General features: G+C 37.1%; 1 long non-coding RNA gene across 1 annotated transcript in view; it reads right to left on the reverse strand.

The window, feature by feature from the left end:
• Positions 1–13,166: 13,166 nt before the first annotated feature.
• LOC149796031 (uncharacterized) overlaps positions 13,167–26,546 on the reverse strand; it is a 30,460-nt gene continuing 17,080 nt past the window's right edge. Inside the window, exon 3 of the long non-coding RNA XR_016422479.1 lies at positions 13,167–13,502. This is a non-coding gene — a long non-coding RNA (uncharacterized LOC149796031). The remainder of the gene's footprint in view (positions 13,503–26,546) is intronic.

Raw genomic sequence — 26,546 nt, forward strand, 5'->3', positions numbered from 1 at the left:
AAGGGTATCCCAAGTCAGGCCTAGACTGCACTGTAAGGGTATCCCAAGTCAGGCCTAGACTGCGCTGTAAGGGTATCCCAAGTCAGGCCTAGACTGCGCTGTAAGGGTATCCCAAGTCAGGCCTAGACTGCGCTGTAAGGGTAATGTTTCTTCACTTAGGTCTAGATCCTTCAGGTCCTTAGCAGATCATCGGAAGGAACAGCATTTATCACCTCATCACTGTGTGAAGCAATCATGTGCAAACATAGGTTGCCTTCAACATTTATTGCCTGGGTTATATTACTCTAATATTGGTTGGTGTCATTACTATGCAGGTCTTCCAGTTGTGTGTTGCTCAGTATTTGTTTGAACAACTCCCAGTCCGCTTTTTCCGTTTTCCATCTTTGTATATCTTTGTATGTTTCTTTGTTGTTCTTTTGCACTTTGTATGTATCTTGTGATACATATTGGAAAGTGGTCGCTGCCTAACGTGCTTTCTTGAAGCACTTCCCAATAGGTGATTAGTGCAAGGTTGGGTTTGGCAATTGTCAAATCTGTTAGTAAACCTGTGTTTAGTATTATTAATCAATTCTCGCTAGTGTATTTTTCAATATTTTTCCCTCTGGTATCTACATGATTACCGCCCCATTCTGTATTGTGTACATTAAAATCCCCACATAAAATGCTGTTTATGCCCCTGTCTTTAAATATTTCTACATAGGATGCAGTTTGCATTTATACCACCTGTATCATATATATTGTAGATGTTTAGATTTTTGTGCCCTACCTTGATGGTGATTTTTTTATATTTTATGGGGGCTCCCATTTAAGTCTTTGTTTGTGTCGATTTATGCTGCTTCTGTAATTGTGTTCTGGAGATAAATGGCCAACCCCTCTCCTTTTTTCCCACTACTCCTATGTTTAAGGAATTTTGTATCATAGCAATGTATTTTGGGTATGGTTTTATTTGTTTCATTTAGACATAATAAAACAGGTTTTTTGTTAGTGCTATTGATGGCTGCTATTAATTCTCCATGATTCTGGTTTCATTGCTTATATACATTTATAGGTGCTATTGTTTACATGTTTGTGTTAGTGTAGCCAATTTAATTGGTGTTCGGGAAAAGTTTTCCTAGCAGTTGAGTTAGCAATAGGAAAAAGTCTTAATCTGGTTGTTATGAGTGATTTGTTGAATGCCTTCCTGTAATGGGTTTTCCACTCCTTGAGTAGTTTCGTTGGTTAGCACTGATGGCTGCTGGTTGCTGTCTGTATAGTGAACCAATGCTAGATGGGCAGCTAACTAACTGGGTCAGCATAGAATGCTCCCTCTGTTGTGGCTGTAACGTAATCGAGCTAACACACTTTGAGACTGAATTGGTATTTAAGAAATAACAAATACACATGCGAGTGACAATAAAAAGATGTATTATTCTCTCAGACCAATGAAGTAACATGACATCAAAATAAATACAAAGGTACATAATATGGATCCAATGGAAAACCATGATGAAGAACAGATATAATTATTTTAAATGTTCAATAATTATAAAGTTGTCTCAGATAATTAAACACTGCCATGCTTTTTGTCACTATGGTCACTATGAAAGACTGCCAGGAAAGTGCCAACGTATATGTGCATGAAAAGTCTGGATGGTTGAAGTGACCAAGCCAGGAAGTGGGTCAAAGGGCATAAGAAATGTCAAGTAAACATTAGGCATACATATAAGACCATTCTGACCATTCCCTATATAGTCAAACATTTGACATTTCTCTTATTCAAACACTATGACCCTATAGTCAAACACTATAATGAAATTCTTATATGTATGCCTAATGTTTACTTGACATTTCTTATGCCCTTTGACCCACTTCCTGGCTTGGTCACTTCAACCATCCAGACTTTTCATGCACATATACGTTGGCACTTTCCTGGCAGTCTTTCATCACTATTGCTGTGGCCTCTGGCTACAACTAGTCAGTCCACACAGTTATCCACACCTAGACACTTATACCTAGTTATCCACGACTAGTAATCCACGCCTAGTTAGCCACACCTAGTTAGCTGAATATGAAAAGAAACAACTTTCCAAATAGTCTGCTTTGTCTGTATCTAGATTAAAATCTCTGAGCATTTCAAATGGATTAATGCTAACACACCTGAAATATTCCTTATGTACGAATGGCATACCAAAAAAATAGAAATATGATATACTTAAACTCTAATACATACATAATGCATCTTCAATATTAGTTATAATAGCGACAAGATAACCTACCAACAGGAGTATTGCATATGTGTTCATATCCCTGTTAATAATCCGAATCGTACCATCTCTCGCTACCAAATTACATAAGCCATACACTCTTGATGAATTAAACTACAAGTACGATAAAACAACGCAAACATATAACACAACATTGAATGTGTTTTGTGAAACTGAACATTAATTAAAAAGAGTTGATTAAAAATAATATAACTCACCCAGCTCGTTGGCTCAAACTAAGTAAGACATAATGGCGATCCTGCCCCGACAGCTAAACACATAAAGAGCTTCCCTCAAATGGCTGTGTCAATCAAGATCCCTAAGTCACATATATAGTCACGCACGTTAACATGTATTACGCATATGCCGCGCAATCAATGAAGGCGTCACGCGATGCAAAGAAAAAGTATATTTACAAGATACTATGGCGCACAAAACCCGTCAAATACTGGAATTTATGGTGGTCTAAGCAAGCCATATCAGGTATTTCGTGACAGTGGATTTTTCCCCCTTCTGCTATGATTCCTGGGCTTCGATATGGTTACTTCTTTATTTTCCCCATAGGAGAAGAAGCATAGTTCTGTTCTCCTGCACTCTCAAACTCCAGCTGGTTGCATCACAAAGGCCTAAGCCTTTAATTGCATTGAACGCCTGGGCTGGAATTAGTTGCTCCGATGCTAGCTCCATTGTTGTGTTGTTCATTGCTCTCTTCGCAGCTGACCAGATGGACTAGGTTTGACATGGTATTTTAAACAATCCTAGCAGACTTCAGAGAGAGCATTCCCTAAAGATCTTTTCTTGAACTAAACTTCTAATTTGATTGTGTTAGGTGCAGACCCTTTATCTAACTCTAATCTACATATCAAAATGCACGGAATCTAAATTATATAATCCAAAATATAGCCATATATGTACTCTCCATACACACTCTTTTCCCACTGATACTGTATGGTAGAATCTCCAAAAATATTACTTTGGTTACTTTTTGGAGGATTTCGGCGAAATAAAAAACAGCTTACCGGGTACCTTGTATAGTGTCTGTTTTTCATATATTTCCACTTTATATAATCCTACATCCCATTATACAAGAAATCCCTGTTATGTAAACTGTTTTGAATCACACAAAATAAATCCAATATTTACATATGTACATATAAAAACATGAAAGAAATCCACACTCTAATTAAACAGTGAGAGTGGTACCTCTCAAAACGGTCATTATCCACACAAATATACTTGGCATTGTTTGTATCCTATGAAAACTTAATGTCTCCTCCCTTCCCTAACACACATCTTGCATGTATTGTACATAACATATAGAAGGCCTCAAGGTAGATTTGTTCTGTAACTAATTGAGTTACCTTCTCTAAATAAAGTCTTTATTATTATTAATATTATCAACCATGTTTGAGAACCATCCTGGCCAGTGCTTTAAACCTTCGGTATCAACATTGGAAAGAGCTTTTCTTTGTCCTACTTCACTGAAAGCCAGCAACCATACATTTGGCCAAGTTCATTCTAATTCAAGCTGTGTTCTTTTAATTTTTTTTCCAGACGTTATTTTGATCTGTTGGTTTGGTGACTCTTTCATACATATCAGGGCATTACATATCGCTGTATCAGTGAGAAACCAAAAAGATATTTCCACCATTTCTTAGCTTTACAGCAAAAACTGTATTGCATTCTGTTTTGGTCTGCAATACACACACACACACCCTTTGTTTTTCGAATACTCATCTGCAACTTTTGGGCAAGGTACTTCTTTTCGTCGGCCATTTTTTCCTCTTTGAGTTACACTGGACAGCTGTGTGGGATCCATGTTGTTATATAAAATATGGACAATTTTCCTTTCTCTCACTCAGGGGTGGTTAATTGTGATTTTATTAAAACATTCCTTTCAGGGGTGGAGGAGATCTTGAGTTTCATTTCGCAGAGTTCCAAGTGCTTGGAGTTTGCACTGAGGTCTAATTTCCCTATGATTATTTGCAAGTTTGGTGTCTTATGGGTGGGGATATTGTGAGTTTTCATTTCCTTTGTCAGTTTATTATCTCTCCTGAGTTTGTTCCTAGCTTGAAAGTTTTGTTTGTTGATGAAGGGTTGAGACATTCCTAGTTTGGGGGTTTGAATAAAGGTTAAAGGTAAGTTATTAAATTGTTGATTGTACTTTAGTTAGAAAGAGGTGCTGTTTGAATTCTCTGTGACAGAAAATCTTACAGTGGTTAGCTTGTGCTTGCAACTTGTGAGGATTCTGACCAGGGGTGGTACTAGTGTTTCCTAGTGCCTTTTTTTTGTGAATGGTGATAACAGCTAGATTTGTTTGTTATGAGTTAAAAAGGTAGATAGTTAGTGATGTAATTTGTCGTATTTATTCTCTATAATTGAAAATCACACAATGATATATACGTGCTACTACCACGTGTGGATTCAATCCAGTAGATTCTAGTATGATTCCTAGAGACTGTTTAAGAGAATAGGTGGCAAATTGAGTAATATAGAATAGTTAGTATGAGAAAGGTAAAAAGATGTTAGTAAAATGTAAACAGCACAGAGTTTTGATTGCCCGCAGGCTTAGCAATTTTCCTACTTTGTACTTAGGTACTTAATTACTATATTGAGGTGGCATGGTCCAATATGGCTGCGGGGCGGGCTGCTAGGCTGGAATTCCTTTATTCGGTGCTGTTCAAGATGGCTGCTTAGCAGTCTGGTCACGTTATTTCTTTGTCTTCCTTCCTTTCTTCAGTTGGTACAGCACTCTGCAGGATTTAGCGGTTAAAAGATTTGCAATCAATAAAAAACCTTTCATCTAGGAATAGAGTGTACCTAGACCCCTGTACTATGTTTGACCTGGCTTTTTAAATAATCCTAGCAGACTTCAGAGAGAACATTCCCTGAAGACCTAATCTAAAACTAAACTTCTGGTCTGATTGTGTTAGGTGCAGTCCCTTTATCTAACTCTAATCTACATATCAAAATGCACAGAATCTAAATTATTTAATCCAAAATAAAGCCATATATGTACTCTCCATATACTCTTTTCCTATTGATACTGTATGTTAGAATTTCCAAAAATGTTATTTTGAGTAGCAAATTACTTGTAACTTTATCCTTTTTGAGCAGATTAATTCAAAATTAAACTATAACTACCCAACTCAATTTTAAGCACTTTATACCTATTAAAAGAGATTCATATTTCCCTTCAACTGGTCACTAATGTTAATGTTTAAGTATTAAGGCAAACTTGCTATAATTTATTTTAATTAGCTTTTGAATAGCTGCTGATAAATATTGTATTCCCCCAAATCTCAGCCTGTACATTAACAGTGTAGAGTTACTCCTCTATCATAGACATACTACTAGTAAATTTATGGAGAGAATTTAGAAAATTTATACACAAATATATCTTCTCTTCTAAAACTTATATAAATACCATAGCACATGAAAGAACTAAATTTAGCCCGATAATATATTCCTGAGATCTCAAAATATACAGCTGTGATCCAAACAATGGAATATTTGGGTATCTGCATAATACTCATGACGAGGTATATTCCAAGATGTGCCCACATCTCCGTGATGCTGGTTCATACCATTTCTGGTCTTGTTTTTGGTCCAACATTTTCTTGGCATAATCATTTGTTTCTTTCACAAGCTTTTCCACCAGACATTCAGGAAAAAACTTGAAGAAAAAAATCTTTCTTGTTGCTTAGTAGTGCAATCTCATTTGTTGAACCAACACAAGAATCAAAATCATTGACCTCGAACACGGCAAGGTCATCACTTCATTGTGCAAGTGGTACTATGTCTTCGTCATCCGATTAAAAATCACTTACATCTGGTGTTGAAACGGGACTAATATCAATATCTGATCCATTTTCTATGAATGATCCATTAAACTCTCAATATCGCTTGCACTGAACCCTTCAAAAGTCGCTCATATCAGAATCAGAATCCATCTTTGTTTATCTCAACTACACATTTCATAAAGTGCAGAAAACCTCTTACAGTGTGTCTAAATTTAACCTCTCAGCTTTCATACTTGTATCAAAATGTTGAGTAAACAGTCCTCTCATTGGTTATGATAACCAAAAATATGTAAACTTCTGTACTTTCAACCAGTCAATGTTTAGTTAACATAGAGGTCACGTCCACATAGATGTGACACTGGGGTTTCGAGTACTGCTGAACTTCACACACATAAGCGACACTGGGGTAGTAAACTAGGTTTATCGGCACTGCATATATGCATCAGTGGGGATCAGGAGCTATTTACAGGAGACACTTTCTCACTACAAACCTAGAATTCCTACCAAAATATTATGTATTAATGATTCAAAATACTACTATAAAGGTGGGCACAATTCCTACCATAACATTATCTATTAGTGATTCAAAATACTACTGTAAAGGTGGGCACAATTCCTACCATAACGTTATCTAATTAGTGATTCAAAATACTACTATAAAGGTGGGCACTATTCCTACCATAACGTTATATATTAATGATTCAGAATACTACTATAAAGGTGGGCACAGTTCCTACCATAACATTATCTATTAGTGATTCAAAATACTACTATAAAGGTGGGCACAATTCCTACCATAACATTATCTATTAGTGATTCAAAATACTACTATAAAGGTGGGCACAATTCCTACCATAACATTATATATTAGTGATTCAAAATACTACTATAAAGGTGGGCACAATTCCTACCATAACGTTATCTAATTAGTGGTTCAAAATACTACTATAAAGGTGGGCACAATTCCTACCATAACATTATCTATTAGTGATTCAAAATACTACTATAAAGGTGGGCACAATTCCTACCATAACATTATCTATTAATGATTCAAAATACTACTATAAAGGTGGGCACAATTCCTACCATAATGTTATCTATTAATGATTCAAAATACTACTATAAAGGTGGGCAGCATGGTTTCTAACTACAGAATAAAGTTTCTCTCATATTCTAAAGTGAATGAACTGATAAAAGGTACAGGTTTCAGTGTTCTGAAGATAATCACAACATGAATCAATTAATGTTCACTGTTACAAAGAATCCAAAAAATTTAATCCAGAAATGCACATGAGTCTACTCAAAATCACTGTTGATTGCAGTACCTGTATACTGTACCCTATACAGTACCTGTATACTATACCCTATGCAGTACCTGTATACTATATCCTATGCAGTACCTGTATACTATACCCTATGCAAAAAATTAGGTTTCATTCAGAAGTTGAAGCTTTCAATCAGTTAATGTAAATGTTGCTCAAGGTAAATGTCACTTTCATTTGCAAGAAAGTTTCGGGTGTTTGAAGGTGTCCATATGGCACACATGGAATACATTTCTTGGGCAGATTCAGCCTTTACAAGAGACCGAATAAAATTAGTAAAGATTTCAGTCACAGTTTTTAAATCTTCCAGTGTCATTTTGTGGGTGTTCAAAAAACAAGGTAATAGGAAAGTCAGAAGATAGTTTCCAGAGAAAAGGTCCAGCACTACATGACACTGAAACAGTTATGTTTACACTGTTTATTTGAAGTTTGAACCAGTCCTTATTTACCGTATGAATATTTATATTTTAAAACCATTTGTTAGATTTTCATGTGTTTCCTTTTAGAGTGCTGTTAACATGAAAATTTCGAATAAAAACTTATGGTAAATTTTCTGCTGGTTCCCAGTTTGTTTTCTAATAGTCCTGCCACTTCACTTTGTAGACTTTTTTCCATGATGTCTTGCACATACTAATAGCTTCACTGCTATTCCAGACCTGCCAACCATGATGAGTCCGTCTCAGTAAGGCAGTTGATTTTTTTCCGTTAAGTTTAACCATTTTTCAAAAAGGTGTAAAAAAAATATCATAAAATGTTTTTGTAAAGCTGGAAACATAATTAAAAGTTCAGTATTCAGAATGTGCAGCGACGATAAACATTATGTTCAAGGCTTTTGGACAATTCGGCCCAGCTTGGACCGAAAATAAGACAAATTGGCCCAACTTAAAAGACAATTTGGCCCAATTTTATAATAAAACTAACAATAGTTTTAACAAGTATTTATTTTTAACATATGACGTATGTGTTGTAGTGTAAAACACGGATACATTTTAAAGTTCAAACAACTTAAACGTATACTTTTGTGAGCAATTATAATGTCCTGAACTTATATACAGTCTCACATATAGAAAACAACATTTTTAGCCGTGTACTGTTTAGGTAACATATGTATTTCACTAACATGAAGCAAATGCATTGTTAATTAATTCCATTTTGGCATCAGACATTTTGAATATTCAACCCATAAATAATCTGATGTAAAACACGGCGTCGTTTTAGAGAACGAGACTGCTTTGACGCCTTTGTTTCAGACAAAACTGCATTGCATACAAGAAGTTTTCATCTTACAAGATTCCGTCCTCTTGGGATCAGATATAAATTTGTACACCTCTTCATCGGTTCTTTTACTTGGTGTTAATTCCTTAGGTTCTGGCAACATTCGTAGTATTTTACTTAGTCGCTCAAATTTCGTATTTTTTGTCTTTATTTTACGTCTCAGGTTTGAAACGTCAGATTTCAGAATACCTATAATTTTTTGGCTAGCGCAAGAGCCCTACGCCTGATCATCTGAAAACATTTTCCTTTCTTACTTTTAGTGATAACATATCAGCGACATTGATTTGTGCCTCATTAGTGAATTTGGGTGTCAGAAGCATTTAATCGATGCAGCTTCAATTTTAATGTGTTTCTCCAATCTGCCCATATCTTCAGTAAAGGATTGTCAAGACTTGGGGAAGCATATTCTAATATGTGACGTATGAAAACGATACTGACTGGTAGTGTCAAGATTTCAATTTATGCACACAATAAAACATAAACTTAACTGGTACGAGGTTGATGTTGCAGCAACTAAACTGACAAAATGCTCGGCATTTCTCTCTCTCTCCCTCAGACAGACACACACACATACCTGATATGAAAATAACGTGACTCAGTTCAACTTCATGGTCTGTAGATCCTTCTGCACATTCGTAGAAGATTGTTGACACTGATTTCCTTATTGGTGTACATCCTTCAAATCTTAAAAAGTTTTCCGTGCATGGTACGGATCTGTTTAGTTTGGTGTCTTGTTAGTTTTCCTTGCAATACCATCTTTACTTGAGATGGTATCATTTGGTCTTTATATAGTAAAGTTATCATGAGATAAAACTGCAGATTGCTTTTACGCGCTTTGTGATTCAAACGACTGTGCCAGCCCTCCACGTCATTGTTTGTCCGTACACTTTTACCAAAGGTACTCCATGTGGATATGGGCCAAATTTTGCTGGATATCCACCTGTCATTAATTTAAGTCATCCATTCTTCTAATGCGGCGGTTCTTGCCTTTCCTTTCAATTTTGCAAATGCTAATGCAATATGCTCGGCTGGAAGAAAGGCCAGAGCAAACACCTTCCTACATAACTTGAATACCGCATCCCGCTGGTTGTATGCCATCTACAAATAAACAATATATACATGTTAGACTTCAAATTGATCGAGATAATGAGATCATTAACAAAATAAGGAAAATTTTAAAAATGAACACCGTGAACCATCTTATCTCTAGGTTCAAACAGTGAAGAACTGATAAAAATATATATGAAGACTTAACGTGTTGGGCTGAATTGTCTCTAAGTCTATGTTCAACTGAAAAGTTTGTAAAGTATGCATAGACTTTATTTACCACTTTATTTACCACTAGTACAGTTGCACAAATTTTAGTTCCAAACTTTATGGAGCTCAATGGCTTGTTGCTATCTCCCAACTTGATGTAATTCTTGGAAAGTCTTTTTTCCATTTCACATGACGACAGCAATCATATTTCCCTCCATGAGTCATACTCAAATTGGCATGTAATGTCCAATAAACATAATTGTTTCCCTTCCAGCTTATAATCACAAGAATCTGAATATTCCTTTTATTGTTCTGTGTTGATTATTACCACTTTTCAAGAGGCTTATTTCACTGTTTGTATTAAATTGCATAGCATGCTGGATGCCATTTTTGTAATAAAAATTCCATGATCATCATACACTTCGCATGAATAAATATGTGCAATTTAAAACATCTGACATGCTGCTGTAAAGTTAGTCTGGTTCTCTGACCAATTTCACTACTTCTAATATGAAACCCAGATCCAAATCAAACACAGATGAACAAATTTTCCGGATATTTCGGCAATGATCATTTTCCTGTAATTTTTGCTTGTATGCCTTAAGTCCATAATTTAAGGGTAAATTTTGTTAGACTTAACGGCAAAATCGTACGAGTTGTCAGGACTGCTATTCCCCAATCTTGTGTTGACTCTCAGGATAGGTCCCTCAAGAGTCCATGGGATGGGCCCTTTCTTTGCAGGTTCTATTGAATCCTCTTCCTGGTAAGGCTCTCTTGACATCTGGTGCAATCAATGGGTCACCATGACCTCTTTGTGTCCATTCAGTCAGAAAGTGCTGCTCTTGTAGTGCCAGATCATTACGTACCTTCAAGCAGTTGGTATGAATCAAAGCTTTCTGCAGCTTGTGAGTAATGCAGTCACACAACCAATATGTGTGGTTAGGTCCAATATTACTGATAAAATATGGTCAGGTCTTTTTGTTGTGGAAGTTTGAAGATTTCCCAACAGGTACTTTTGGGTTTTATAAATTATACATGTTCACTCGCGTAGAAGTTTGTATCTGCTGTTTTACAGTCAAAATATTCCTTGTATTGTTTCTGCTTTTTTTTTGGTGTTATCTTGAAACAGTTAAATCATATTAACTATAATACTGATATGAAATATGAGCATATTTTTCTGCCAATTTCTGCAAATATGTAATGTTAATTTGAACCCCGGTTTTGATACCGAAGTTTTTTATTCTCTCTGACCCCCAGTTTTGACACGAACAAGATTTTTGACTCTCAATCTTGTACCCCTAGGGGATACACTGAGTTAAGAATGGTAGGTTGGTACAAAATTTTTATTTGTTTTGGGGGATTTTGGGGGTCCAGAAAAATTGTATTGAAGCATAAACTAAAAATAATTGTCATTCACATCCTGAATTTAACTTTGATCGTAGTTAAATCCCTTTGTTAATTTTAAACAATTAATTTTTTTCTTCCCATTCCAATTATTTTTTTTGAAGAGAAATGAAGGATAGGCAGGAAAAAATAGGATTTGTCAGGTAATTAGAACCACACATGCTTTTTTCTTTAACCTGTCCATAAACATGAAACATAAACTTGCACTGTCAGTGTTGCAGCATGGGTTTGAGTCTTACTACAGGCAAAAATTTTTCAGCACCTGTCAGAATATGTTTTCAGATATGCTTCATCAACAAAAAGTTTCTCATGGGAAAACTTAACTGGTGCACACAGCCTCGGATATTTCTTTTATTTTTTTATTTATTAAATCTGATTTATTTGTATCAACAACCATTAAGTTGTTAAAATTGGTAAAGCCTCAGGGTGATACCTGTTATTTCTTTGTGAACACTGATCATGGATCCATCAGGAAACTGACTACAGATCTATCAGGAGCATCAGCTGGACTGTCCATCTGTTCGAATCAACGACTATTTTCAATAGGACCACTGACTATCCATCTGTTAGAATCAATGACTGTATTTTCAATAGGACCACTGACTGTCCATCTGTTAGAATCAATGACTGTATTTTCAATAGGACCACTGACTGTCCATCTGTCAGAATCAATGACTGTATTTTCAATAGGACCACTGACTATCCATCTGTTAGAATCAATGACTGTATTTTCAATAGGACCACTGACTATCCATCTGTTAGAATCAATGACTGTATTTTCAATAGGACCACTGACTATCCATCTGTTAGAATCAATGACTGTATTTTCAATAGGACCACTGACTGTCCATCTGTTAGAATCAATGACTGTATTTTCAATAGGACCACTGACTGTCCGTCTGTTAGAATCAATGACTGTATTTTCAATAGGACCACTGACTATCCATCTGTTAGAATCAATGACTGTATTTTCAATAGGACCACTGACTGTCCATCTGTTAGAATCAATGACTGTATTTTCAATAGGACCACTGACTATCCATCTGTTAGAATCAATGACTGTATTTTCAATAGGACCACTGACTATCCATCTGTTAGAATCAATGACTGTATTTTCAATAGGACCACTGACTGTCCGTCTGTTAGAATCAATGACTGTATTTTCAATAGGACCACTGACTGTCCGTCTGTTAGAATCAATGACTGTATTTTCAATAGGACCACTGACTATCCATCTGTTAGAATCAATGACTGTATTTTCAATAGGACCACTGACTGTCCATCTGTTAGAATCAATGACTGTATTTTCAATAGGACCACTGACTATCCATCTGTTAGAATCAATGACTGTATTTTCAATAGGACCACTGACTATCCATCTGTTAGAATCAATGACTGTATTTTCAATAGGACCACTGACTGTCCATCTGTTAGAATCAATGACTGTATTTTCAATAGGACCACTGACTATCCATCTGTTAGAATCAATGACTGTATTTTCAATAGGACCACTGACTGTCCGTCTGTTAGAATCAATGACTGTATTTTCAATAGGACCACTGACTATCCATCTGTTAGAATCAATGACTGTATTTTCAATAGGACCACTGACTATCCATCTGTTAGAATCAATGACTGTATTTTCAATAGGACCACTGACTGTCCATCTGTTAGAATCAATGACTGTATTTTCAATAGGACCACTGACTATCCATCTGTTAGAATCAATGACTGTATTTTCAATAGGACCACTGACTATCCATCTGTTAGAATCAATGACTGTATTTTCAATAGGACCACTGACTGTCCATCTGTTAGAATCAATGACTGTATTTTCAATAGGACCACTGACTGTCCATCTGTTAGAATCAATGACTGTATTTTCAATAGGACCACTGACTATCCATCTGTTAGAATCAATGACTGTATTTTCAATAGGACCACTGACTATCCATCTGTTAGAATCAATGACTGTATTTTCAATAGGACCACTGACTATCCATCTGTTAGAATCAATGACTGTATTTTCAATAGGACCACTGACTATCCATCTGTTAGAATCAACAACTGTATTTTCATTAGAAGCATTGGTCATAGATCCATAAAGAGCAGTGACTAGATTCGTTATCGGCAGCTAGAAATGTAGATCCAACATACTTCTTCTGTTCTGTTATTTCAGTGTCAGCTGCACTGCTAACCTGAAACAACATTGTGAAGCAAATTATCGAGTGATTATTTGTTTTCAATCTCCACACAAAGGTATCCTAATTGTGGTATAATGGAAGGAGAAGTGTACACAACAAACATGCAACTATAAATATATGCCTTCATGAAAATTTCAGGAAACACCAAAACAATAAAAACATTAAAATAATTATATTTGCTAATGGGCAACAACTCAAGCAAAAAATGAAGGAATAAAGTGCACTTTACACATGCTTAACTACTCTTGCTGGTGATCATGCCTACCAAGTTTGATCTGGATGGTCCAAATTCTAATAGAGGATTAGGAGACCCAATCAAAAGTCTAGGAACAGATGGACAGACGGCATGGCTTAATGCATACAAGATGTGCGTATACAATTCTAAACATTATCAAAATGAAACTAAGATCCTAATCAAGTAATCACACCTTTCTGACATGTGAAAGACTATGTCTTTTGTGCATCCAGCAAGGTGGACTGCTGATGCTGAAGCTGATGCTTTGTTAATTACATAAGCTCTTTATGCTTATTCTTCAAATAGTCTAGCTAAAAATGCCAAATGCTTCAAATAGTCTAGCTAAAACTGCCAAATGCTTCAAATAGTCTAGCTAAATCTGCCAAATGCTTCAAATAGTCAAGCTAAAACTGCCAAATGCTTCAAATAGTCTAGCTAAAACTGCCAAATGTTTCAAATAGTCTAGCTAAAAATGCCAAATGCTTCAAATAGTCTAGCTAAAAATGCCAAATGCTTCAAATAGTCTAGCTTAAACTGCCAAATGCTTCAGATAGTCTAGCTAAAACTGCCAAATGCTTCAAATAGTCTAGCTAAAAATGCCAAATGCTTCAAATAGTCTAGCTAAAACTGCCAAATGAATCAAATAGTCTAGCTAAAACTGCCAAATGCTTCAAATAGTCTAGCTAAAAATGCCAAATGCTTCAGCAGCATATACCATATATACTCACTTATAAGGCAAGTCCAACTGCACAGACCTAGCTCTGCCATTGCATAATGCACTGGCAGATCTGAGTCTGTGCAGTTTGTTAGAAGTAATCAGTAGAACAAACAATATAGACCCAAACAGTGCCATTGGGCCACCCTGCCAAATGTGAAACTCAAAAAAAACCTATTAAAAGCTAAAATGTAAATAAATAGATAATCAAAATACTTGTAAATGCAGATCAAAATGGTCATATATAATTCATTCAGTTTTATCATCAACAGTTACTTTGAATTTTTTTCTAGTGCTCCTATTGGGCTGGTGCCCTAAGTATGTGATTAATGGGTAATCTGGCCATAGACCCTGACCTGCAGGCGCATTATGCAAGAGCAGGTCAGGCTGTTTGTTGTTTGCAGTTTGACTTCTAAGTGAGTATATACAACATAAACAAGCAAACACTCACATAAGTAAAAACACATTAGCCAGTGTAATCAATCCCTGTACCAATCATATATATTTCCTAAAATGATTATTTGTTCACAATTATTTCGAAGTTTTTGCTATCATCCTTTTAAAATATTTAATTATATTCCATCGGCAAGATAATGTTTTAACTTATGCACTGACATTTGAAATTAAAAAATTGTTGTTTCTTCTGATTATTTCTTTTAACTGAAAGAAGGTTGAACAGACTTGTAATATTAAGGCTAAGTACATTTATCTACATCATTAGCATGCTTCAACTTCACACTGCAATGAAGGCTTCAACTTCACACTGCAATGAAGGCTTCAACTTCACACTGCAATGAAGGCTAGGCTCAAAGGTAAATGTTCTTTCTCTTTCTTCATTGGTCATTCTTTTCGGAAAAATTTGGATATCCATTGAATCCATGTCAAATTTAAGACAAATGGTGAATGTTTGCATAAGTCAGTGTTACCACATCATCTGTGTTAATGTGTTTCATTTTATTCATTGAATGTCTATTAAATTTAAAAAGGATGTTGGTGTTGGTTAACATGACTTCACAATCTATGTTTATGACATTTTTCTTTTTATTTGATGAATCTGTGTCAAATTTAAAGCAAATGATGTTTGCATCAGTCAGTGTTACCAAATAATCTAGGTTTATAACATGTTTCTTGTTATTCAGTGAATCTGTTAAATTTAAAAGGGATGTTTGTAACAGCTAACATAACTACATAATCTATGTATACAACATGTTTTTTTTAATTCAGTAAATCTGTCAAATTTGAAGCAAATGATGTTGGCACTAGCCAGTTTAACCACATCATCTCTGTTTACATGTTTCTTTTTGTTCAGATTGTATGCAATCTGATTAAAATTAGATTTCCACTGTAATTCCGATTGTAATGCAGTCTGATTAAAATTAGATTTCCACTGTAATTCCAATTGCAATGCAATCTGATTAAAATTAGATTTCCACTCTAATTCCAATTGTATGCAATCTGATTAAAATTAGATTTCCACTGTAATTCCGATTGCAATGCAATCTGATTAAAATTAGATTTCCACTGTAATTCCGATTGTAATGCAGTCTGATTAAAATTAGATTTCTACTGTAATTCTAATTGTAATGCAATCTGATTAAAATTAGATTTCCACTGTAATTCCGATTGCAATGCAATCTGATTAAAATTAGATTTCCACTGTAATTCCGATTGTAATGCAGTCTGATTAAAATTAGATTTCTACTGTAATTCTAATTGTAATGCAATCTGATTAAAATTAGATTTCCACTGTAATTCCGATTGTAATGCAATCTGATGAAAAATAGATTTCTACTGTAATTCCAATTGTAATGCAATCTGATTAAAATTAGATTTCTACTGTAATTCCGATTTTGTATTGCAATCTGATTAAAATTAGATTTCCACTGTCCTAGGTGAAGATCCAATAGTGATTGTCGTCTTCTGATGACTTGAATTAGCTAATGGAAATGCAGCTTTTTGAGATCTGAAGGTGAATCAAATCGTTCAACACACATTTGATGTTCATTAGTCATACTGTTCAGCCTCCCAAACACAAAAGATATAAGACTTTCTCTGATTGGCTGATAAAATTAGCAATTATGGTAATAGCAAGGGTCACCAGAACATTACCCTTAAGTGGTCACTCAGAGGTGTCCATTTAGGGCAGTAGAGATCTGATTTTTTCAGATTGAATTGTAATGTTTGGTGAATTTGAAATTACTTCCAGAGTGTGTGATATTTTGAGTGATAAAAGATTTTACTGTATTGGGTGTTTTCTTTGGAAATGTTTTTTTAAAAAAAATATTTGGTTTTTACTATATATATGTCCATACTCCCAGAGTTTAAATCTTCTAGCTCTACTTAGTCAAAAACTAGAAGAGCTCATGTGATGATGTTTTGTCTGTTATGTCACCCAGAGTTGAGTTCAGCTACCCGATTTTGATTGCAATACTCCTCCTAAACTCCTGGAAGGATTGCTGTGAAGCTTGACTCACAAATTCATCACAGGGCCTGGTTTGTCCCAGATGAAAATGTGCTGCACTGATATTCAGTATGGCTGCCACAGTTGCCATCTTGCAAATCTGAGTCTCAATATTCCTTTTGAGAATATGGTGACAGACTAAAAGACTTCCTTTGGTATCCAGTTGGTTCCAAATTATAATGGTACCTATCTTACATTCAATATGGCTATCATGGTGACCATATTGAAGTCTTGTTATTGCTACTTTTATAATTGGGTTTGAGTGAAAATAGTGCTTCTCAGAAAACCAGTATGGCTTCTTTGATTGAAAATGTATTAAGCAGTTAGCCATACCAACATGGGGTACCAGTGAGTTTCTGAAGATCCTCAGAGATGGTTTGAATACTCATTTGTTGAAAATAATAAAAGGGCTGAAGAAGCAAATATGTCTAGTAGACTATCAGTCCCACTGATGGACTTGTGTTTATGAAAACTGAAAAAGCATTCTACTATCTGAAAGTCTTTTATCACCTGAAAGTCTAATTATGTTATCTACAGTTGCTTAAAAATGTCTATACCAAATTTTTAATTGTGGTTGTTGAGTGGTTTTGACTAGATTATGCTAAGAAGTTTTTCATGAAATGTCCAAAAGTGTTCAGATATATATTAAAAAGAAAAAACTTTTTAATAGTCTGGGAATCTATTAAGGTCATCTGCATGCATATACAAATGTGCTTACTAAACTTTGGTCATTTACATTGAGTGGTTTTGACTCAGTTGTGCTCAAAGAGGTTCAGATTTCATATAAAAAGTTCAGAAAGAGAAGATTATTGAACATGTTATATAATGTCCTGACAGTCTAGTTTGGACATCTTTATGCAGATGTCTTCCCAACTTCACTTTTGTCAGCTTGGGGCAGTTTTTGTACAGTCAGGCTCAAAAGTTTTGCAAGATGTACAGACAGATGTAATCGATTCAAGATGCCCAGCTGTAATGACATTGACTGCTTAAAGATCATACCAAATTGACTCTAGGAGCATCATGAGGAGCCAACGTTCCTTCAACTTGTAGATCTTAACACTCTTTAAATATTAAAAATTAAGTGAGCAGCTCTAATTGAATATGATGAAGCACAGGTACCCACAGAATTATTTTTGGGGGTGGGGGTTGGCATGTAGAGCTAGTACGTTTTACAGATGTAGGCCAAAACATGTTTAGAGGTGAAATCAGGGTGGGGTGGAGTAGGGGGCCATGTAATTAAGCACGAGGGACCCAATCAATCATATTTAGATTTTGTTATAAATGATGTACTATATTTTTTAAACAATAAAAGGAATCTTTTATTTTGCTTCATAACCTCCTGTATTTCATTACTTATGATTTCTTTATGAACAGACAGTTTGCTGTATATCAATCCTTTCTAATGTTAGGACTTGAGCTATTCACACCATGGAAATTTGGTACAGTCTTGTTAATCTATTGTCATTCAGACTGTCCGATGTTATGTGCAGTGACCAATGTTATATGCAGGGATGTAGGAAATTTGTATGGCATGACTTTTATGCCTTCTTATACATAATGGACAAATTGAATGTGAAGATTAATATTCAGTGTGCTAATATATATATATATATATATATATATATATATATATATATATATATATATATATATATATATATATATATGGTAAAAGATTGCATGCCATGTATGAATTGTGTTTTCCTTATTAGGCAAAAGAAAAATGTGTTTCCTATTGCACTGGTTTTAAAATTAGGGTAGGCAGGTCAGTTTTTAATTTCTTTATTTTCAAACATTATATACATATATTGAATGTGACTATATTTTGAATTTTTTGTTTCTTTTTTTTTTACCATGGGGGAAAAGGGGCTAGGTTCAGCAATGAGAAACTGGGATGGTTGTCCAACCAGAAACACATATTTTTTGCCTTCTGTTATTGTTGGAAATGTATTTTCATTTTAATAAAGGATATATTGATCAAGTTGGTGTTGTGTGTTCATTGTACAATGAAAACTTGTCACCTCATTATAATTTATGATGATTTATTAAGTTCATGAAAATAGTGTTTTGTATATTGAGCTGCCAAATGTTCCACATTTGTCATTGAAGACATGTGATATTAAATTGGATCTTTCTTTCTTTGTCCATCCCATCTGTCCACCCATCGCATTTTCATTCAGCACACTAACTCCATAATCATTGTTGCATTACAACTAAATTTTGTACTGAGGCTTGATGTTGGTAAAAATTTAGCATAATTAAATGTTACAAGTCTAGGTCAGTATAAGTGTTAGATTGCTCTCCCTTTAATTTCCTTATAATGACTCTGTCATCAGTCATTGGATTTCAGCCAGTTTTGGTACACAATTTTAAACAGATGGGAATTTCTCGCACATTAAATAACAACATTCTGTGTAATTTAACAGAGTCATGAAGTTTAACTTTATTTTCATTTCTGCGCAATAACCCTCCTAATCGTAATTGGATTTCAGCCAAATTCGGTGTGCTGCTAGACTGTACTGTTATATTCTAATGGCTTTATCGAGGAGCTATCTCTGCACAGTTATTCCCATACCTATTGATGTATTTTAAACAAATTAATGAATAGCTTGATATTTACGAGACCATTGCTGAATTTGGATTCTGTGTTGACGAGTTGAATGAGCATTACATTAGTTGCAGCAGAGTTTTTCCCCCTGATTCACCCATTGTCAGCAGTGCACAATGTTTTTTCGTATTTATAGATTTCCAGTAAAATGTGTTATGCAACTTTGCCTTTGAAACTACTATACAGCAAATGTCAGCACTGATTCCCAGCTAACAGTTCGTCTCGCATATTTCGCTTTGTGTGTTATGTGTTAGCTCATTTTCTGTGCAGCAAATGTGGACCAAAACGTTATAGGTAACTAACTATACCTTGCCCATGCGCAATAGCCGGTAACAATTTAAAAAAACATCATAACCCCTTAATCTTTTATAATTTTGACGACCTTCGTTGCAACCACAACGCAATAACGGTGCCTACAAGACACAAAATATAGCAAACGTCTATTTAAAGCCTAAATTAAGTCAATAAATATAAACAACGCATACACATGTATTAACGATATTGAAACAGGAAAAGAGTCAATAGTCTTCGCAAATGAAAATATGTATCCATCATTAATGGAATCGTCGTTACTTAATTAAGGCATTACCATGACAAGGTTGGCATGCACAAGCCACACACGGATTACAATAACTTGTTGTCAGTATTATAACAAAGATATTGATTCGCTTTACATCGAATGTTTGCGTTCACAATTACTATTATTTGTCTTATTTGAACTTTCCCGCATTCAGTTTCTTCTTTATTCATTTTAAAAAGAACAAGTAGTAGCGTGTCGCAATTAATTTCACGATCACTCACGTACCGCACATTATTTATATATATTTAAAAGGAAAACAAGGATTTAATATTTACGTATTAGTTACTTTTAGTATACATGACACTAGTAATTGATACATATATGAGCCTTTTTGGACCGGGCCTTTTAAGCAATAGTCCGTTTTGGTACCGGTCCGTTTTGACCCTGACACTTTGGCAGGAAAGCGTACCCGATTGTATATTAGAATTCACCTTGCATTGATCTACGGCAAAAATAAACATGATCCACGTGAGTAGTGAAGTGGGATAGTATAGCGTCAATGGGACTTAGCATTAAAAATACCCTTGGGAACATATAGCGTCAAGGGAAATTTAACATGGAGAAAAATCGTGGGAACATATAGCGTCAAGGGAAATTAACATGGAGAAAAATCGTGGGACTGTTGAGCGTCAAGGGGAATTTAAACAGGGTGGGACTGTATAGCGTCAAGGGAAATGGAACATGGGATTTTTTTTTTTATAAAAAAAAATTTAAAAAAAGGGGTAGGCAATGAAAAGGCTATCTCTTTTCGAGAAATATGACTGGCCCTGAAAAGGGCCTTTGGTTTATGTTAATATGCCCTTAACATAAAGGGCATTTTGCGACATCTTCTTTTCCTAAAACTTCGTCTTACAGCAGGGCCATACATCAGAGTCCTCTTGAGGCAACCTTGTCTCTCTATATAGACTCTTCTTATCCACAGGCTGCTGTTGGTCCTGTGGACAACCGTCCACTTGGATCGGACATACATGAGCATGTCCGTCCTGAACATCATTGTTGACACAAGGGTTGAAGATTCAACGTCTGTCCACATGTTGAGGCTCCGAGAATAGGTGAATCAATGCAGTGAACGGCGCTTATTTATAGGGACAGGAAGGATTGAAACGGATTGAGTTCATTCACCAATCCGAACACGCGTTACAGAATTCAGTCAGCCCGCATCCAATCCGAAGAGAGTAGTCTGTGATGTCACGTATTCTATATAGATTCGCTAGCGCTTGTGTGCAGTCAATCTATGCGACAATGATTCAACATAACGGAAACTCAGAAAACGATCCATTGGGGTGCACCAGCAGGGGAGACTGCCCAAGGGAACTCGGACTTACTTTCAGAAGAGGTGAATTGGGATTTTGTGGATTTTCTCTCCTCGCAAGAATTTGTTCCGGAACCTTCGTTACCTTCTTCATTACCGCAAGTGGAAAATTTTAGACAGAGACAGAAAGAAGAATTGGAGAAATTTATACAACGACAAAAGGAAGCGGAACAGGCTTTTCTCCTACAGCAACAGCAACAAGAAGAAGAGGTAAGAAAAAAACAACAGCAGCAACAGCAAGAAGAAGTAGCAGCAAAGAAACAAGAGGGTGAAAATCAAACGGTCACGGTACTGTTGGACATTTTAGCGGAGTTAAGAAGTCTGAAACAAATGTATCAGACTTCTTTATCACGACCGAAGAGAATACGACCTTCCCGAGCTAAACACGTCAACCCTGTGACTAAGCCTACCGTACCACCCTTAGTGATTTCAACCCAATCATTATCATCATCAACATTACGCAGTCCAGAAGTAGGCCTTGGCCGTGGCAAAGGCATAAGGCAGTTAAAGTTGATTGCTTAAACTCACCCTTTCACCATGAAGAAAAAAGGCCCTTTTCAGGGCCACCCACATTTCTCGAAAAGAAATACAATTTCAATTTGCCAATAACTCAAAAAAAAAAAAAAATAAACCCCACCCATTTTACCCTTATAGTACGTGTCTGTGTATGAGTGCGTGAGTGTACGTTCTTATTTTAAAATCAGAACTAAAAGACTCTTACCTTATATCATTCATTTATTCTTTTATCCATTTTTTACAATCCAATTCACAATTCACAACACATCACTTTAATAAAAAGTTCATTGACTTCTTCTTTCTCCTTGTTTAGTCTCTCTGTTTTTTGAATTTCTTCACCGTCTTTTCCTCATTTTCTTCCCTTCTTCTTTTCTTCTTCTCCTGTTTCTTTGCCTCTTGTAAATAGAATTGTCTTTTTTCTTCCTCTTCTTCCTCTAAAGAATCCCTCTCTTCTTCTGAAGAATCCCTCTTTTCTTCTGACTCCTCTTGTTTCTTTTTTGGGCAATCTGGAGACCAATGTCCTTTTTCTTTACAATAATAACAGGTATCTTGACTTTTGTCTTTTTTAGTCCCTGTTTTTGTTCTTTTTTGACGGTCTGGACACTCTGAAGACCAATGCCCTTTCTTCTGACAGATATAGCAAGTATCTTGACTTTTATCTCGAAAGGAAGGAGAGTAGTCTGTCGGCTGGTCTGAAGAGAATTTTCTAATGACCCCTCGCAAAGCTCTGACGAAACGTTCCATCTGGTTAGTCTCTTCCATCGTTGTGCTCGGCTTGAGAGTGAAATGAATAGTGAAAGGATAAGACACACACCCTTTTATATACGCTAGTCTGCCATGACTATAAAGTAGTTTATGGTGTTTGAACTTGAGTCATTTGACTTTTTGCTTTCAAGATGAAACGATCTAATTCGTTCGAGAAGAAAGAAGAAGAAGAAGAAAGAAGTAAGAGGCAGAAACGTGATCTATCGCCTCGTACCAGGGCTGAAATCTTGGCACAAATTCATGCCAGTGATTTTGAAGAGGACATGAGTGAACCAGAATTTGAAACCTCTAAACCAAGTTCACCACCCTTAGTCAACCCTGAAAAATACTATTCCATTCGAGAGACGGAAAAGCGCTCCTCTAGAAAATTTAGAACCACGGCTTACAAATACACGGTGAAGTTTAAAGATTTCAAGTCCGAAGTACCGTTAGAGAAAGCAGAAGGGTTCATCACCGGAGTGTGGGATTCTCTGCTCACTGCACTCAAGCGACAATGTCAACCCAAAGAAGACGATCGCTTGAGACTTTCCATACAACACGACGGTCTGAAATCCCCTGTTTGGATCGAGTTTAGCACCCCTGCAGAATTGACCGCTTCCAAAGTCATGGACAAGATTCAACATGTGCAACAATCTAATGACCAGTTTGACATCACCGATGGAAAAGCCACATTGGACATGACCCACGTCTCTCCTCCTCAAGGGACCGGACGCAAAAAGATGTTATTGGTGAACGACCTTCGCAGCATTAAGCGTAGCCTTGTCCAAATTCACAATCCTCATGACCAGATGTGTTTAGCCCGTGCCATCGTGGTGGGACGAACCTATGCCAACAAGAACGACACGGTAGAATGGAAAAGAACCTGGAAAACTATTCAACAATCGGACCGAGCCAAACAACGAAATGAAGCAGAACTCCTGTTGCAACAAGCTGGCCTGTCCAAAGACACACCCTGTGGCATTCCTGAGATGCAAAAATTGCAAGATGCCCTAGCTCCACGATACACCTTGAAAGTGCACCCTCAAGAAGTGCGCGGGTCTTTGTTGTTTCGAGGGCAAGATTTTAAGGACGGAAAATACATTCATGTTTATCATCACGATGAACATTTCGATACCATTACCAGTATCACCGGATTCCTGGGATACGGTTATTACTGTGAGAAATGTGACCATGGTTATAATAATCGAGAGCAACACAAGCATTGTGGATCGAAATGCTCAGGATGTTTGGCCTCTTCACCCTGTCTGAGCGAAGAACCAGTGCCTTGTTCAACTTGTTTGCGCACGTTTGTCAGCCCTACCTGTTACCAACAACATTTGAAGACGCAAGGTTCACAGAAGAAATGTGCTTGTCAACTGCTGAGATTGTGCCCTACCTGTGGACAAGGCATACTTACCAACAATGCCAAGGCACACGTATGTCGAGGAAAGAAAAAATGTCACATTTGTCACCACATCGTGGACTTGGAACACCAATGCTACGTGCAAAAATACCAACCCCCACCAGAGAAAGAGGACGGTCACAAGAAGAAAGGCAATTTCATCTTTTCCGATTTCGAATGCATGCAAGAGACCGGCATTCACATCCCTAATTTCTGCGTGGCTCATCGAGCGTGCGAGAAGTGCATTCAAGAACCTATCTTCAGTCATTGCCCTCAATGCAGCAAGATTCCTGGAGGACGTGAAAAAATCTTTCGGGGACCAAACACGCTAGCTGATTTTGCCCAATGGGTCTTAGACCCCATCGACAAGACGTGGAGCCAAGAGGACATCGAACGTTACGGAGATTGTCATCGTCATGCCACGGTGATGGCTCACAATTTCTCCGGATACGATGGACAGTTTCTTTTGAGATACTATACGGAACATGGCACCGAGCGTCCTAAAGTGACTTTGAACGGAGCCAAAATCATTTTCATGCAAGTGGGACAAGTGCAGTTTAAAGATTCGATGAGTTACTTGGCCATGCCTTTGAGTCGAATGCCTAAAACGTTTGGAATGACAGAAATGGCTAAAGGGTACTTTCCACACTTTTTCAATACGGAAGCCAATCAACACGCCGTTCTACCCCATTTGCCTGAGGCTCACTATTATGACCCCGACAACATGCGTACCGAACAACGAGAAGCTTTCTACGCTTGGTACCAGGCTCACGCCTCGGACCCTTTCGACTTTCAGGAAGAAATGCTAAAGTATTGTCGTTCCGACGTGGACATTTTACGGCGTTGCTGTGGAAAATTTCGAGAACTGTTCATGGAACACGGAGGGGTCGATCCTTTGAAAGAAGCTTGCACCATTGCCAAAGCGTGTTCCTTAGTGTATCGACAACGATTCATGCCTGAAAACACCGTGGCTGTCATCAGCCCTCAAACGACCCACTATGTCAAACGTCAATACTCGGTCAAAGCCCTACGCTGGTTACATTACTTGTGCGACAAGGAAGACAAGTCGATTCAGCATGCCCGCAACGGAGGGGGCGAAAAGACCATCGGAACGTATTCGGTCGATGGCTGGGACTTAGAAAACCCCAAGATCGTGTACGAGTTTAACGGTTGCTTATTTCACGGATGTCCCGTCTGTTACCCTGACCGTGGCACTAAAAATCAGTTTTTACAACGAACCATGGAAGACCTGTACCAGGACACTTGTCAGCGACGCCTAAAGTTAGAACAGCAAGGATACCAAGTGGTGGAAATGTGGGAACACGAGTACGATCACCGTATGAAAACCGATCCCGAGTTTAAACGCCTCGTGGAAAGTTACCAGTTCATGGACCCGCTGAACCCGAGGGATAGTTTGTACGGAGGAAGGACCAATGCCACCTGTTTGCTGTACCAAGCCGACGAAGAGAAAGGAGAAGAAATCAAATACTTGGACGTGTGTTCGCTGTATCCCTACGTGTGCAAATATTGTCGCTTTCCTGTAGGGCACCCGCAATTGTTAACTGAACACATCGACCTGAAAAACATTCGACAATACGAAGGCTTGATCAAGTGTAAAGTTTTGCCTCCCACGAACCTATACCATCCCGTCTTACCTCACCATTGTCAAGGCAAACTAATGTTTCCATTGTGCCGTACTTGTGCCGAAACGTGCAACCAAGACCAGCCTTGTCAGCACACCCAAGAAGAACGGGCCTTGACGGGAACCTGGGTCAGCGTAGAATTGTTCAAAGCTCTGGACATGGGATACCAACTGTTAGAAGTGTACGAAATTTGCCACTTTCCCAAGACACAACAATACCGCAAGGGTGACCCCAGTCAGAAAGGCATTTTCGCCGACTACGTGGATGCCTTTTTGAAACTGAAGCAAGAGGCCAGCGGCTATCCTTCCTGGTGTCACACTCCCGAAGACCAAATAAAATTCAAAGAGAAATACTACGAACAAGAAGGCATCACTTTAGACCACATCGAGAAAAACGAAGGCAGGCGATCGTTTGCCAAAGTGATGTTAAATTGCTTGTGGGGTAAAATGGCACAACGACCATGTTTACCCAAGACGGAATATTTGACAGAACCTTCCCGCTACTTCCAGATGATTCACGACAAAACCAAATACATGAAACACGTGGACGTCGTTCGAGAGAATTTGATCTTGGTCAATTACGAAGAAGATCTGGACTTTGTACAAGACGACCCTTTTGGAAATGTCATCATTGCGGCTTACGTGACAGCTCATGCTCGCTTAAAATTGTACGAAGCTTTAGAACTGTTAGGGGAACGCGTCCTGTACTTTGACACGGACAGCTGCATTTACATCCATCACCCGATTCAACATCACCCTAACATCGAAGGAGACCGTTTAGGAGCCTGGACAGACGAGCATTCCGACGACAAGATTCTAAGTT

The sequence above is a fragment of the Sinohyriopsis cumingii genome, chromosome 7, assembly GCF_028554795.1.
Source record: "Sinohyriopsis cumingii isolate HCF-2022 chromosome 7, ASM2855479v2, whole genome shotgun sequence".
Taxonomy (NCBI): domain Eukaryota; kingdom Metazoa; phylum Mollusca; class Bivalvia; order Unionida; family Unionidae; genus Sinohyriopsis; species Sinohyriopsis cumingii.